The 15,552-nt window shown below is 49.1% G+C and overlaps 1 long non-coding RNA gene across 1 annotated transcript; it reads left to right on the forward strand.

Moving 5' to 3' along the window:
• The first annotated feature begins 6,146 nt into the window (after window positions 1-6,146).
• LOC109320177 lies at window positions 6,147-12,860 on the forward strand. Its single transcript, XR_002103742.1, has 3 exons — window positions 6,147-7,586; window positions 7,979-8,082; window positions 11,755-12,860. It is a non-coding gene; the product is annotated as an uncharacterized LOC109320177 (long non-coding RNA).
• Window positions 12,861-15,552: the final 2,692 nt, after the last annotated feature.

Consider the following 15,552-nt stretch of genomic DNA (forward strand, 5'->3'; position numbering starts at 1 on the left):
GACTCGGGGAAAGTCTGTTCACCAGGGCCCCCCTTGGAGTCACCAGGAACAATGGCCACAAGCTGAGGGAGGATAGGTTTAGGTTAGATATTAGGAAGATCTACTTCACTGTAAGGGTGGCCAGAGCCTGGAATAAGCTTCCCAGAGAGGTGGTTCTCTCACCTTCCCTGGAAATCTTCAAGAGGAGACTGCATAGGCACCTGGCTGGGGTCTTATGACCCCTCCCACCCCCAGTGCTCATTCCTGCCCATGGCAGGGTGTCGGACTCGATGATCTGTCTAGCTCCCTTCTGACTCATTGATTCTATGATTCTATACTGGTTGGACATCAGTCCTGAAAGATACTGCCAGATGTTCCAAGCTAACAAGAAGAAAGTGGATAAGTCTCCTAGGATCTTGCTTCAGAACCTGGCAGATCTACTGGAAAAGTGACTGAGGCCACAAGAGATGTCCAAGGTCAATATATGCAACCAGATCCTGTTAGAACAGTTTCTCTTGGACTTGGATGAGAATACACAAAAGTGGGTGAGATGTCACTGTCCAAAATCATTGGTGGAAGCTCTGAGCCTGGAAGAGGATTTTGATAGTGCCCAAGGAGAAAATAGCTGTAAGTGGACTTTGAAAGGTGGGCTGAATATCAGTCAATGAGAGGCTGAATGCAAAGAGGCACGTGAAGCACGTCTGGCTCATTGATGCATCATGGTCTTTTCAGTGTGGTAAGCTGGGACATATGGCCAGGGAGTGTACCAGCATGCCTCGGCAGGGGCCCCATTCAGGAGACACGTATTTCAAAGCACAGGAGTACCAGAATGACCCGAAGGATAGTGGTCCAGGTGAAATGATGAATTGTACCCTAGGAAACAGCAACTGGGAAAAGAACAGAGAGCAACCTACGGTTTGGGCAACAGCTGGGGAGAAGAAGATAGAAGCCATCGTTGATACCAGTTGTGCCCAAACGTTGATTCAGGCAGATCTAGCTTCTCTCGACTGGGCACCAGATGCAACGGCAGTCCAGATGATATGCATGCATTGACAACCCTCCATGTATCCCCGAAAGAGGTACCGGGTGGAAATCCTCAATACAGCCAGAGAGATGCCAGTTGGCCTATGTGACAGGATGGGACCTAGGGGTGCTGTGAACTCCCCTAGCGCCCCCTACCATGTCAAGTCGGTGTCAACGCACCCTCACCATCTCGCCCACCATGTCTTTGATGTCTTAAGTGTTTAGGGGAGGCTGCCTTTACTATCTACTTTGACACGGTGCCTTGATTTATCTTGGCCAATGCTCTGGCTAGTTGCCCTGGTGCACTCCAGCCTCAAGGGCTACGTGTGGCTCCTACCACCCCTGATAGCACGCCCCAAGCCTCGCAGGTGTACCGGACATTGTCCAGTCAATTCTCTTCTCTTGGTGCCCCCACGGGCGCCCCCCTGGCCCGCCTCTGGGGCTTCTCACTGCCCCCTCTCACCTCTGGGGCTTCTCGCAGTTACCCACACCCCACGGACACTCCCTAGCTTCTCTCACAGTTGCTGCCCACACTGGGGCCCTTCTCTGCACTCACGCCCCCTCCGGGGCCTCACCTCATGATTTCCGCCCACACTGGGGCCTCACCTCGCGATGCCTGCCCGCGCTGGGGCCTTGCCTTGCCTCGCAATTCCTGCCCACACTAGGGCCTCGCCTCACCTCGCGATTCCCGCCTGCACTGGGGCCTCACCTTGCGTTTCCCGCCCCCACTGGGCCTTCCCACAATCGAGGCTCAGGTGGCCGTAGGTGTGCCTGGCCCCCCCAGACGCACTTCTTGGGTCTTGAGCCCCGCTGGGGCTTCCCACAATCGAGGCTCAGGAGGCTGTAGCCATGCCTGGCCTTCAGACCCCCTTCTCGGGTCTTGCACCCCACTGGGGCTCCTCACAATCGAGGCTCAGGTGGCCGTAGCTGTGCTTGGCCCCCAGACTCTGCGCCCTCTCCGGCACCAGGAACCCCCATGCTACTGTGGAGCTCCTATGAGGCCTCCTCCAACCCCTACAGCCTCACCCGGTCCTCCGGTAACCAGTAAACACAAACAACCAACATAATAACATAAGCCAATGGGCTGTAACTAAAACATAAGCCTCCTGGCTAAAAGGTTCTCTCTGACAAGCGTTCTCTAATCCACACCATATCGCACCTGTAGCTAGTGACTTATACCCCCAGGCCTTCTCCTTTTTTCCCTTTCAGGGTCAAGCTCTTTTCTTCAGCCTAACCGTGCCCCTTTGATCCAGCTGCTAGTCAGGAGAGGGAAGGAGAGAGGAGCACCCACAGCCTCCTGTCTCTGTTTTATGGTGGTCAGCCCTGCCCCTTCCGGTCTGCTCACCTATCAGGTGTCGGCCCTTAGCTCCTCCTGGTTGCCCCTAGCAACCAGCAGCTGAGCCCATACTACTGTTTGTCAGTAGCAGGCACCTTAGTGCTCTGCTACAGCCTAGCAGAGGATCTACTTTACCCAACAATATTGGGCCATAACTGGGAAGAGATCTACCAGGTGTTGTAGGTGGTGAGAACCCAGAGAGAAGACTGACTAGGACGCACAGGAGAAGAATCAGAGAACATGGAGGGATCTGACCTAGAGAGTTTGTCCAGCAACACACACTTTTGAGAGGCACAAGTGGGAGAGGGGGCATTCCATGCCATTATCCAGATGGAGCTGGCCATGAACAATGAACAAGTAATCTGCCCCAAGTTGTGTTGCACATTACCCCAGTTTGAACTTAGAAAGGGCCTACTTTATAGAATTAAAAGGTCATCAAAAAGGGCAAGAAATACCTAAGCTATTGATCCCTCAACCCTACTGGGCCCCACTACTGAGACTGCCACATGCGAATCCTCTGGGAGGACATATGGGGAGGGCAAAAATGGAAGCACATTTGGCCAAATAGTGTTTTTGGCCACACCTGTATAAGCAAGTCAAAGACTTCTGCCAAGTGTGTCCAAATTGCCAAAGGGTCAGCCTAAGGAAACCCCAACAGGCCCCACTACAATCTATGCTGGTAGTGTCAGATTTAGGCTTAGAAAGTGGGAGGATAGGAAACAAATGATATTCAATACAGATAAATGCAAGGTATTCCACCTTGGGGAAAAAAAATTCACATCACGCTTATAGGCTCAGCACTGCTGCACTTGCTAGCACCACAGCCAAAAGGGACTTGGGGGTCATGATTGACCACAAGACGAGCATGAGCCACCAATGTGATGTCACAGCTGGTAAAGTAAACAAAACTGTGGCTTGCATCCATAGATGCTTCTCAAGGAAATCTCAGGATATCATCCTCCTGCTGTACTCAGCCTTGGTGAGGCTGCAGCTGGCATACTGTATCCAATTTTGGGCTCCACAATTTAAGAAGGATGTGGAGAAGCATGACAGAGTTCAGAGAAGAGCCACACACATGATCAGAGGGCAGGAAAACAGATCTTACGATGATAGGCTGAGAGACATGGGACTCTTTAGCCTGTGGAAAAGCGCAGGCTCAGGGGTGATCTGATGGCCACCTATAAGTTTATCAGGGGTGACCACCAGGATCTGGGGGAACGTCTGTTCACCAGAGCGCCCCAAGGGATGACGGGGTCGAACGGTCACAAACTCCTGCAAGACCGTTTCAGGCTGGACATAAGGAAGAATTTCTTTACTGTCCGAGCCCCCAAGGTCTGGAACAGTCTGCCAGCGGAGGTGGTTCAAGCACCTACATTGAACACCTTCAAGAGTAAATTGGATGCTTATCTTGCTGGGATCCTATGACCCCAGCTGACTTCCTGCCCTTTGGGCAGGGGGCTGGACTCGATGATCTCTCGAGGTCCCTTCCAGCCCTGATGTCTATGAAATCTATGAAATCTCAAGGATAACAAGGTCCAATGGTCACATACTCCTCCAAGATGGTTTTAGGCTGGACATAAGGAAAAATTTCTTTACTGTGCAAGCCCCGAAGGCCTGGAATAGACTCCCTCCAGAGGTGGTGCAAGCAGCTACTCTGGATTCTTTTAAGAAACATTTGGACACTTTTCTTGCTGCGATCCTTTGACCCTAGCTGACTTTCTGCCCCTGGGGCAGGGGGCTGGACTCAGTGATTTTCTGAGGTCCATTTCACCCCTAATGTCTATTAAATCATTTCAGTCCTTTTAATATTTAAACCCTTTTGCACGGATAGCTTTGGACACAGTTGGGCCACTACCGAAGAGTTCAGTGGAACACCAGTTTATACTAGTCCTAATTGATTATGCAACATGGTTCCCAGATGCCATCCCACTTCACTCAGTTACAGGACATCAGGCAACAGAGGAATTACTGAAGTGGATATTGAGGGTTGGCATTTCCAAAGAGATAATTACTGACCAGGGGACTAGTTTTATGGCACATGTCATCTGCAGGCTTTGCAGTGTGCTTCAAATCCGGCACCTGCAGATGGCAGTGTATCATCCCCAGAGAAATGGGTTGGTGGAGAGGTTTAGTGGTACTCTTAAAAATATGTTGTGTCAGTGTGCCCAAGAGGAGTCCCATAAGTGGAACCTGTTAGTGCCTCCAACTCTTGTTTGCCATATGGGAAGCCCCTCAATCTTCCCTGCGGTTTGCCCCATTTGAGCTTGTGTACACACATCAACCTCAAGGACTCTTAAATATAGTACAGGAGGGTTGGGAAAGAGAAGAATTTACGGGTCCACAACCCTCTGAATACACATAAGAACTGAGGCACCGGCTACAGAGAGCCAGAGAAGTCACTCGAGACTATCTCAGTTAAGTGCAGTAGAAATAAAAAGAGTGTTATGACAAGAGTGTACAGAGGAGAAAGCTCAGGGAGGGACAAAAGGCATTAGTGCTCCTTCCCAGTGCTACTAGTAAGTTCCTGACATGCTGGCAAGGGCCCTTTGAGATAGTGAGATGAATCAGCCTAGTAGATTACGAAGCGTTCCACCTGGGGATACAAGAAAGAGAAATAAATTTACCACATTAATTTGCTAAGGTTATGGCAAGAAACAGAAAGTCTATTCTCTACCCCAGTAAGAGAGAGATCCAATGTAAAACAGGAGAAAAAAACCAAAACAAAACAGAAGAATGGGGACTTACAAAGGACATCTGTTTAGGATCCCAGTTCATGGGGGGCAAAAGATGTAGTTGAAGCAGCTAGTACAAGAAATTTGCAATGTGTTTAGCAAAATTCCTGGATGCACAAAGAGAATAAGTCACAGTATTATTACACCAAAAGGCAAAGTGGTAAGGGAGAAATGGCAGAGGATCCCTGTGACAGGGGTATCTCCACTGGAGCCTTTCTGTTGGTGGCTCTGCCTTCCTGTCTCGGGCTAACTGCCTGCTTACTCGCCTGCCATGCCTTGATCTTAATTGATTGAGTGATGTAATTAGCGGGAGGCTGCCCATTTTATAAGCCTGGTGTCAGGGGGCACTATCTGCAACTCCTTTTCCTCCCTTACACTGCAGCCTAAGCCTCGCAAATGGTATTTGACATGGTTTGCCCTATGCCTTGGCCCTCTCCTTTACTTCTGGGGCTCCTCACTGCCCCCTCCTGCTCTGGGGCTCCTCACCATCCCCTCTCACTCTGGGGCTTCTCACCGTCCCATCTCACTCCAGGACTGGGGTCAATGCACCCCCCAAAACACTGCACCCTCTCTGGCACCAGGGCCCCACGTTACCATGGAGCTCCTATGAGGCCTCCTCCAACTCATAATAGCCTCACCCGGTCCTCCGGTTAAAACAGTAAACACAAAAAAACCCACAAAGCCCCTGGGCTATAACATAAAACTAAACCGTCCAGTCAAAACAACGTTCTATCCCTACCGGGAAAATACTCCAACTCATAGCCGCAACCAGGGGATGCTCATGCAGTCTATCTTCTCCATTCTCTCTGCACTGGCCGAGCTCCCCCCTCCTTGGCCGCCAGAGAGGAACTGCTCTCCTGGCCTCATGCTTGGGCTTAAGAGGGGGCCAACCCCTGCCCCTTCCTGTCAGCTGATTCTCTTGGTTCCCCTAGCAACCAGCACCTGTGCTGCCCTGGTGACTGGCAGTTGAGCCTCCCCCTTCTCACCACTAGGGGTCTCTCCTGAGCCATTTCTGCTTTTAGGCGCAGGGCACCTGAGTACTCTGCGAGAATCCCTTATCATCATTATGACCTAATAAGGGCTGAAATAGATAAAATGTTAGCTAGCTCAAAACCCCTGGCGAAGCCCCTTAGTGGCTGTGCCAAAACCAGACAGATCACTAAGGCTGTGCGTAGACTTTTGAAAATTGAACACTATCTCTAGATTTGATGCTTTTCCAATACCACGGATTAAAGAATTACTAGAGAGGGTAGGGCAAGCAAAATTTATATCCACCTTGGACTTAACTAAGGGATATTGGCAAGTGCAAATACAAAAGAATGATCAAACAAAAACTGCCTTTGGTGCTCCATTGGGTCTTTATGAGTTCAAATGCTTGCCGTTCAGTCTACATGGTGTAGTGGCGATGTTTCAAAGACTAATCGATTGGGCACTAGCCCCACATCAAAGACATGCTGCAGCCTACCTGGCCGACATCATCATTTACTCAAATGAGTGGGAGCAACATCTAAAAGCCCTTTGGGTAGTCCTCCAGGAACTCTGGTTAGCCGGTTTAACTGCCAACCCAGGAAAATGCGTATTGGGAAAAGCAGAGACCAAATCTCTCAGGTTCTCAGTGGGATAGGGATGTATCCGACTGGCTAGCCGATAAGATAGAGGCCATAAGAGCCTACCCTCTGCCCCAAACTAGAAAACAGATGAGAGCTTTTCTCAGGCTAGCCAATTACTACTGGCACTTTATTCCACATTTTGTGGAGGTGACCACACCATTAACAAACATTTTGAAGGGAAAAAGCTCAGACCCTATAAAGTGGGATGAATCATGCCTCCAAGCATTTCAGAGAACGAAAACAGCACTGTATCTTGATGTTGTCCTAAAGACTCCTGATTTCACACGGCCTTACATTTGTCAGACAGATGCCTCTAATCATGCCATGGGAACTGTGTTGTCCCAAGACAAGAGTGGAGCAGCTCATAGCCTATGCCAGCCACAAGTTGAACCCTCGCTGTGACAGGGTGGCTGAAGCACCCTGCCAAGTGTAGCACGAGGATTAAAACAAAGGAAAGAAACTTACCAGGAGATGCTGAGGACACTGTGGTGAGCCAGGGCAGGAAAGACACCATGCCCTGATTAATTAAGGGAACCAGCTAGGGCCGAGGCAGTTCAAAGGCTGCTGTGGCAAAACCCAGCTGCCAGGGTTCAAGCCCAAGACAGGGAGAATGATGCAGCCAAAGAAAAAGAAAAAGCCATGCCAAAAAGTTAAAAGGGAAACAGCTGGGTTGGGAAGGCAGTGAATCAGAGGCTGCCCCAGGGACCCAGCTAACTGGGAGAGAAATTTAAGGGGACACCGAGAGAGAGTCCAGGGTTGGACCTGAGAAAGGGGAGAAGGAGGAGGAGAGAGAGAAGATGGTGATAGCTGAGGAGGGAAGGAAATGACTTTGGGGTTGGAGGAAAACCCCAATCCCAGACTTACCTGGTGAGAGCCAACCAAGAGATGGAGGAGACTGTTCTGTCAGTGAGTCCTGTCCCGAGGGGTGAAGATAACTTCTTGGGGGACCTTGAGGAAGAGACATGGACAGGATTACAACCCAAGGAGGGGTAAATCCGTCCCGACCCCGAAGGTTAAGGGTGGGATTAGAACTAAGAAGTGGCTACCTTGGGACCTGTGCAGGGAAGAACAGGGCAAGCAGCCAACTTAGAGGAGGACCCCTTGGGGAAGGAGTCCATATGACTAAGACTGGACCATCAGTAACAGAGGTGAGTAACATCACGCCAAGAACATCTGGTGTGGTTAGGGCAGGGTATAGGGATGGTGGAGCCCTACAAAGATAAGCCATCATCCTGAGCCTATAACCAACCCCTTTGTCTCACAAAACTGTATTTGCACCTCTATTTTCTAACATCAAGGCATGGCAGGTGATTTTTCTGAAGGACAGAACACAACTATTCCAGCAGGGAGACAACTCAGCTCCAGGAGGCATGCCACCAACCGCTTACACTCACAAACAAAGGTATGCCGCTGTAGAGTGAGAATGTCTAGCCATAAAATGGGGGCTAGAGTATTTTCATTATTACCTAGTCAGCCAGGAGTTTACATTAATAACTGACCATGCCCCTCTGAAATGGCTTAAGACCACACAGACTCATAACCATGGATCCTGGTTTTCCCTGATAAAAAACTGCAAATTCTCTGATTAGAACCCCAAAATTCATGATTAAAATTAAAGGCCCCCCACAGCCCTGCTTATGCCCCTCACTCACCTCACAGCCCACCTCCCACACTGCTCATGCCCCTCACTCCCCCAACAGCCCCCCTAACCCAACTGGTGCCCCTTACTCCCCCTGCACAGCCCCATAGCCCTGCTCATGCCCCTTAGCCCCTACCCATAGCACCTGACCCCCAGCCTTGCCAGAGGGGGCCCCCAGCTGCCAGGGCTATGGGGCCAGGGACCCAGGTCTGAAGCTCCCTGCCCCCAACAGAAGGCAGCAACTGCTGCAACAGAAGGAGCACAGAGCTGGCTCCCCCACTGCTGCCTGCCCACAACAGGCTCAGGTGGGGGTGAGACTGGCTTCTGGTAGCAGCTCGCACTCCAGGGGGCATCTCCCAGATCTGTGCAGGAGATGGGGGGCAGAGCAGGTACATGCTGTGGGCTTGTGCTCCCAGCTCTGCTGCCCTCCACTGGGGCCTCCGCAGTGCAGCATGTATGACCCAGTGTGGCCAGGCACAGCAAAGCCATGCAGGAAAACTGCTTGCTGCTGCAAGGTCTGTGCTGCCCTGGCCACACTTTCCCTGCGGGCAGGGGCAGCAGTGAGGGGCACAACCCTGCACTACTGCCCATGCTGTGCCCATGCACACAGGAGAAGTGTGGCCAGGGCAGCACAGAGGTTGCAGTGGCAAGCAGATTTCCTGTGTATCCCCACTGTGCCCTGCTGCTCCAGGTTACACATGTTGCACTGTGGAGGCCCTGAGGAAGGGCAGCAGGGAGGGAAGCACAAGCCCGCAGCACGCATCCACCCTGCACCCGCCACACGCACAGATCTGGGGATGTGGGTCCCCCTTGCCCCCGGGGGTAGGGCTGCCTCCCAGCCACAGTGCACACTTCTGGGGGGGCGAGAGGACCTCATTTTAATTAATATAATTCTGTATTGAAATACACAAAGGAAGCACACGTGGTAAACAGAAAGGTATGTTTTTACGTATTTTACTTAATGTTACTCAGGAACAGACTAAAGATTAGGGGTGAGATCCACATAAGGAATTAGATGCTCAATTCCTTTGTTAGGTCCTTAAATCCAAAATGGGATCCTCACCTGGCACTTAAAACCCCTATATCTTCTAGTCTTCACCAGTAGAATTATTTTCGTATTCTAGTCTTCACTACTGCTGAGCACATTAGTCTTGACTGTGATGTATGCTTCAGGCATGCAGTCCACTCCTAACCCCTGACAAGATAGATAAATTTGGCCTTTTCACACCTCTCTCATCTGCTATATCTGGTCAGATTGGTCCACAAAGCACATGATGGTGGTAGTGGTCCCCTATTTGTAACCAGTAGCTCAATGTTTAGAGCACTCACGGAGGATGGGAGAGACCAAGATTCAATTCCCTTCTCCACTTGTGAGGAATGAAATATAAACCTCTTGTGAGAATGTCCTAATCACTAGGCTAATGAGTCATTGTTACTTTTACTCCCTCTTGGAACCACTACATACAGAAGTAGCTTATGCAAAGCAAGATAACTTTAACAAGAAATGTAAATACCCTCTTCTTTTCAGAGTGCTTAGACTTCTCTGCTGGGAGGTGGGGATTTGAATCTCCTCAGGCAGAGGGTCTTACAGTTTCTGGTGAGTGAATTAATCCACAGCTGTCCTGTGGCACCTGGACCTCCACCAAGCCACTGCTCCTCTCACTGCTTTGGCTGTGGCAGCAGCTTCACTCTCTGAGCTCCCACTTCTTGTCCTCATCCCAGGGAACAATGTGGCACAAGCCACAGTCCCATGGGAGTCTTCAGTCCAGGATGCTTGAGTGCCATTGTGAAGTAGGACAGCCTGTAGTCAGGGAGTTGGGGTGAGGCCAGGGCACTGCCTACACAGTGCAATGGGGGTACCCTGGTGGGGTACAGCTCAGGGTCCATGGTTTGCATTGGTGCAGCCTGCATGGCATGTAAACCCTGCTGTTCAGCTTGCAGGGCACATGGCATCTGGCTGCTTAGAAGTTGGACAGCCTTGCATTAACCTATGAACTTGTTAATGAAAGGGAGCTGCTATCCCTTTAGGTTGGATATTAAGAAAATCTTTCTCATGAAGAGAGTAGTAAAGCACTGGAACAGGTTACCCAGAGAGGTTGTGGACTCTCCATCCTTGGAGGTTTTTAAGACTTGTCTAGAAAATGCCTTGGCTGCAGTGGCAACACATAGGGGGTACATGTGCACCCCCTGACAGGCAGTGTTCCCCACTTAGGTGATGAGGCAGATGCCCCTCCTGAGAGTGCTGGCCAGGAGAGGGGGGGCACCAGGAGAAGCACCCCTGGCCCTTTCTGGTCAGCTGTGGGAGGACACCCCCCCACTCCCCCGGTCGCCCCATCCCAACTCAGGAGGCACCAGTCACCCATGCATGGCTGGAATGATCTAGTTGGAGATGGTCCTGCTTTGAGTAAGGGGTTGGACTAGATGACCTCCTGAGGTCCCTTCCAACACTCATTTTCTATGATTCTACAATATCCCATCTCCTCTGACTGTGTGTTGTGAGAAAGGGCTGGCATGGGTGCCTAATTGTAGAAAAGGTTTCATGACTGTGAATCCCAAGTGCTAGCAGGTAGAGTCCTGCAATAGGGGTGGGATACCCCCAAGGCCTGGGGTATCTGGCAACCTGCTAGTGGCTGTAGGAGAAATACATTTTGTTGCACTCAAAATAGGACATGAAAAAAAATCAACTTGCAAGAATTTGTGAAAACAGGTCTCATTTACATATTTGTAAGATGAAATAAAATCTGCCTCAGTGTAACATGAAGCGTGACTTTAGTTGTTACAGATAGGAGCAGTTAAATGTGATAAAAACATGTGTGAGCTGGCTGAAGCAGGGAAAGTTTTCATGGGGTGCGTTGGGGGCTCTACAGGGGGTGGATCTAAATCACTGGGAGAGGGCCCTAAAATTCATCCTTTTCTTCAGTGTTTCCCACTACTTCAGTTTTTCCCAGTGGGCACGTCTACCCATGTGCCCAACTGCGCAGTTGTTATTGCGCAGTTATTACTGCACAGTCACTTAGTACTAAATTTAGCTCCAGAAAACACTAAATGACTGCGCAGTAGTGGTTACTGCAGAGTCCTGACAGCACATGGGTAGTTTTTGACCCTACTGCTCAGTAGCAATAATAATGTAGCATCTTGTATAGAGGTGCCCACTGTGTCCTAATTTAAAACTACCCCCCACTCAGCACAATAAACATATCACTTAGATGTCTTTCATCATAAACTTCTCTTCTCTCTCAATAACATGACTGTATTCATCTTTAGAATATTATCTTACAAACTCTTATATGTTTAACTTTGATAGTAGTTCAATTAATTTCAGTGGAAACATGTATATGTTTAAAATTATGCATGTGCTTAAGATTAGAGCCTTATTTACTAAGAGTTTGGGATCCTGGAATACTGATCATGGATTTACTCTCTTTCTATCTCCAGACCTGCAGATTCATTAGTGAGTGGTAAGGAGGACAGGAGACCCCAGTAACCAACATGTAAACAAACCTTAAAAAGGACTATTTCTGGAAGAGTTGGCTGTCTTAGGAATTAAGTGTAAAAGAAAGTTTGGAAGCTTATGGCAAGCATGAGCTGTTGCTGGTAGGAGCTGCCATATAGCTGACAAGTTAGTGAAGCTCCATCTGTGACATTTAGTGAAAATGATTGAGTTAATTTGTATGTAACTATAAAGATCAGTTTAAAAATCCTGTGGATTTGGTGGTGAAATGCGTAGGTTTGTTAGGTCTAGTAAATGAAGTTATTTTATTTTTAACCAAAAGTACCATTATATTAAGCTACCAACATGACTCAGCCTTCACCAGGACAGGAGGAATCAAGGCTCTTTCAGTTTCAAACATCCATGCATGACTTGCTCTTTCTGCTGTGCCAACAGTTGTAAATCAATGTGCAGTGAACTTGCGAGGTGGGAACTGAGATCCCCCAACTCATTACATATACTCCTAAAAACATCAATTACTTGGGAATAATTTGTAATCTGTGTTATACTGGGTTGGATTCAAATTGGGAACTTTCAGGTAGAAGCTTCTGTAGTTCCTTAGTAATTCCCTCAATTACCATATTCTTTAGTAGACACCGATTGCACTTGAAGTGAGGCTTATTTTCTTGGAAGATACCAATAAGTTTATTACATCTAATTCTGAACTTTTTGGAGCTTGGGCAGGCACAATCTTAGTAGAAATGGGTGGGGTCTAGGGGAGGAGGAGCCCCATAGAATATGTACCAGTAGAGTCACCCTGGGTCCTATAGAAATCACTGAGCACTACCTCTGGAGGTAAAATCCAGTATAAAAAACAAGTTGTGGCAGATGAATACACCCAGGTGAGATGTGGCTCAGGGGGGATATGCCCATTGGCTGGTATGATGGTCATGAGCCTGTCACACCAGGATTCCCCAGTATCTAAATTTATTACAGTTATTATAAGATCATTATCCTACTTTACAAAGGAGCCCTATACCTACATTTAAAGAACTAATGTCTAAGCTTTGCGTGGACAAAATGAAGGATGTGTGTGCACAACACTTTAAAGCAGGCTAAATGCTTTTGCACTGCTTTAATGGTATTGGTATTTGCATGCCTTGGCAGCGTATTGTGCATTAATTCCAGCCACTGTAGGAAATTCAGTGGCATAATGTGCCTTAAATGACTTTGGGGAAGCAAAATAAAACTCCGAGAAGAAGTCTTAATTTGCTGCCCTTACAGCTGTGGAGCAAAGCCTGGGGCTTTCTGCAGCTCCATGGCTCTGCAAGAATCCCTGCAGGGAGCCTGGCAGCAGCCCAAGAAAATAGGCTCCACCCAAGAAAAGTGGTGAGCCTGATTTCCCACCCCTTTCCCCAGAGCCTGCCTGCCCACTTGAGCTGCACAGGGGCCTGCTGCTTCCCTCTGTGGCTGTGGTGCCCACCAGGACTGCCTGTGCCAGGTGCCTGCAGGTGGATTCTGCCTGGGTGGGACTGCTGTTGCCATGGAGGGAAGCACCAGCACCCCTGCCCCTAAGCCCAGGGACCGCTCCTCCCGCCAGCAGCTCACCCTCCCCTCCCTGCCGCCACACAGGCAGGTAAGTGCAGGGTGTGTGTATGACACGGGGGTTTACTTAGCCCTAAACTGAAATGGTGGATTTAAAAACCCATCGCTTCAATTTAGAGCCCCCATTTCATCTACACATGCCCTAAGCTAGCATGCAGCTACTGAACCTTTAAAAAGCAATGACCCTTGGAACCAAGTCGTCTGCTAAAAAGAACTCTTGACATGAGCTTAGTATCTCATGCCACTGACTAATTATAATAGAACTATAATGTGTTATTTAGTAGTAGAGAAAGTGATGATTGCTTCAGTTACAATGATTCTGGTGTCACAATTGCCTCAGCTAAGAGTGACCTCAGCTATTACTCTGACCCTATGTAATATGGTTTCTTTAATCAATACAATTACATATAATAGTAATGAATTAGCTTAATTATAACCTAATGTAACCCACCTACAAAATGCACAAGCCATTTTATGCTGCAAAGTGTGTTCTCATTTTCATGTTGCTAGTTATTAAATATGTTTTTTTCCTCTCATATTTTTGTGTATGATCATGTCTTCTATATGTGCTATATTTAAGCATCTGGCTTCCTTGTCTTCAAAACACCAAGATAAACTGCATATAGGCAGATATCTGCGGCTTTTGTTTAGGCCTATTGTTTAGAACCCATCATGCTGTTTACTGTGAACAAGAAAGCAGTGGGTTCAAGCAGTGGGGATCAGCTCCTAGACTGATTGACAGAAGTGGGCAGTGTTCTCTTTTAAGTAATTGACTAAGAGAGATGGTGAAATGTGGCGACACCTGACTGGATACTCAAGGGTGATGTCATGCCAAAGTATATAGGAATTTTCAGCTGAGAGTCTCTTTCTGGGGCTGCAAAGCTTGAAGCTGAGCTGCAGAAAATTGCAGCCCATGGAGGGGGGTCGCCCCCCACCTTCACTGGAGAAACAAGTTGGAGCTATGTGAAGGAAAAATCCAAGGTAGAGGAAGAAAAAGACTGTCTCAGAGTTTGGGTGACAGCTTCTTTCCCTCTTTTTCCCTTTTCCTGGGGTTTGAGTGGGATAATACCATGGGGATATTAATCCATGGGGGTTTTGGGTGGGATAATACTGTGGGGGCTGGAGCCTGCAGTTTTACTAGCAGATTTGGGCCGGGATTAAAAGCCTGGCACATTTTGGGCCAGGGCTGATGATGTGGCATGTTTGTTACTGTTGCAACTTCTTTTGTTTCAGCCTAGCTGTGTGGCTGAACCCCAGTGGTATGTTACACTGACACATTTGGGCCAGGATTAAAAGCCTGGAAAATCTGTGGCCAGGTTTAAGACCTTGAGTGGGATAATACTGTGGAGGTATTAATCCCCGGAGCAAACTGGCCAGGAATGGAGTCCTTGCAGTTATTGACCAGGATAAACCTCCCCATCCACCTTCAGCTTTGTTGTTTTACAGCTGTTTTGTCTTGGTCTAGTTGGTGTTACTGAATCCTGCAGTGCTCCAAGCCCTGGCACAGATAGCCCTGACTCTCTCCTGTTGCTTGGTCCAGGCCCAGTGCAGAGCCTGGCTCCTCTCGAGTTTTTTTTTGCACCTCTTCTGCCCCAGCAGAGCTAGGGATTGGACTAGGAATGTTGGGGTGCAGTATGCTGGCGGGAGCCGCAATCAGCCCCTCAAAGCCGCCACATGGAAGCAGAGATCTGAAAGCAACAAAGGGCCCCTTGCAACACAGAGGGATCAACACTCCCTAGCACAGGGGTGGGCAAAATATGGCAAACAAGCCAAATTCAGTACGCTCTAGGCCATTATATCTGGCTTGGAGGCCCCTCTGTAAGCCCTGGCCATCACTGCCCCTCTGCAAGTTGGTGCCTCCGTGCATGAGGTGCAGCTTTGGGTGCTAAGCAACTACCCCCACCCCAGCCTGGCCTAACCTGTTCCCAGACCCAAGCCAGGGGCACTAGAGACAAAAAGCCTCTGCCTGGCAGAAGCTTTTGCCTGGCCTCCCTACAGCGGTTTCCAGCCCCCTTGCCTATAAGCCTGGAAATGCAAGTAAGGGCCCCACCAGGCCAGAGCCAGGGACTCCTGCTAGGGGAAAGGGGCAGCAGCACAGGAAGCAATGCGCTATGGGGCTAGGCTGGACTGGCCCCATACACTACAGGAGCTGCATATTAAGAGGCTGGGTCAGGCTAGCCCCACACGCTGCCACCATG

The sequence above is a fragment of the Crocodylus porosus genome, unplaced genomic scaffold (genome assembly GCF_001723895.1).
Source record: "Crocodylus porosus isolate Cpor-Errol unplaced genomic scaffold, CroPor_comp1, whole genome shotgun sequence".
Lineage (NCBI taxonomy): Eukaryota > Metazoa > Chordata > Crocodylia > Crocodylidae > Crocodylus > Crocodylus porosus.